The sequence below is a fragment of the Protopterus annectens genome, chromosome 10.part0, assembly GCF_019279795.1.
Source record: "Protopterus annectens isolate FY-2018-M chromosome 10.part0, PAN1.0, whole genome shotgun sequence".
Lineage (NCBI taxonomy): Eukaryota > Metazoa > Chordata > Ceratodontiformes > Protopteridae > Protopterus > Protopterus annectens.
In genome coordinates, this window is record NC_056744.1 from 1,785,582,048 (window position 1) to 1,785,582,532 (window position 485).

At 31.1% G+C, this 485-nt stretch overlaps 1 long non-coding RNA gene across 1 annotated transcript in view; it reads left to right on the forward strand.

Annotated features, from left to right (window-relative positions):
• LOC122812878 overlaps positions 1-227 on the forward strand; it is a 1,377-nt gene extending 1,150 nt beyond the window's left edge. The window contains exon 2 of the long non-coding RNA XR_006366600.1: positions 1-227. This exon is cut by the window's left edge and continues 707 nt beyond it. This is a non-coding gene — a long non-coding RNA (uncharacterized LOC122812878).
• Positions 228-485: the final 258 nt, after the last annotated feature.

The window sequence follows — 485 nt, forward strand, 5'->3', positions numbered from 1 at the left end:
CTGCTACCAAGACATTGTTTACAGAGATTTGGTGCACTTTTTTTTACTAATGGTGCTTATATATTAAGCTGTGACTAATGCCACTGTGTGTAAATAAAATGAAATTGTTTTGATATATATTTTATTGTGCTTGCTTGTAATCAACACACTGTTGTGTTTATGAAAGTCATATTTGTTATGGACCTGTAGATGATGACAACTGAATTAATAAACACATTTATATCACATATTTCATGTTTATTTTTATTCTCTTATCTGTGTATTAGTCACATAAAAATGCAAAACAATGCACAACTTTAGGCCTTTTATACATGCACCATGTAAGTTATCAAGGAAAGAACTCAGAAGCATCTAATTTGGAAGGGAAAGAGCTTATCATACCTTGCTTTAGACAGATAGATAGATAGATAGATAGATAGATAGATAGATAGATAGATAGATAGATAGATAGATGTGAGAGCTTCCTTCCTTCCACATCAGAAGAT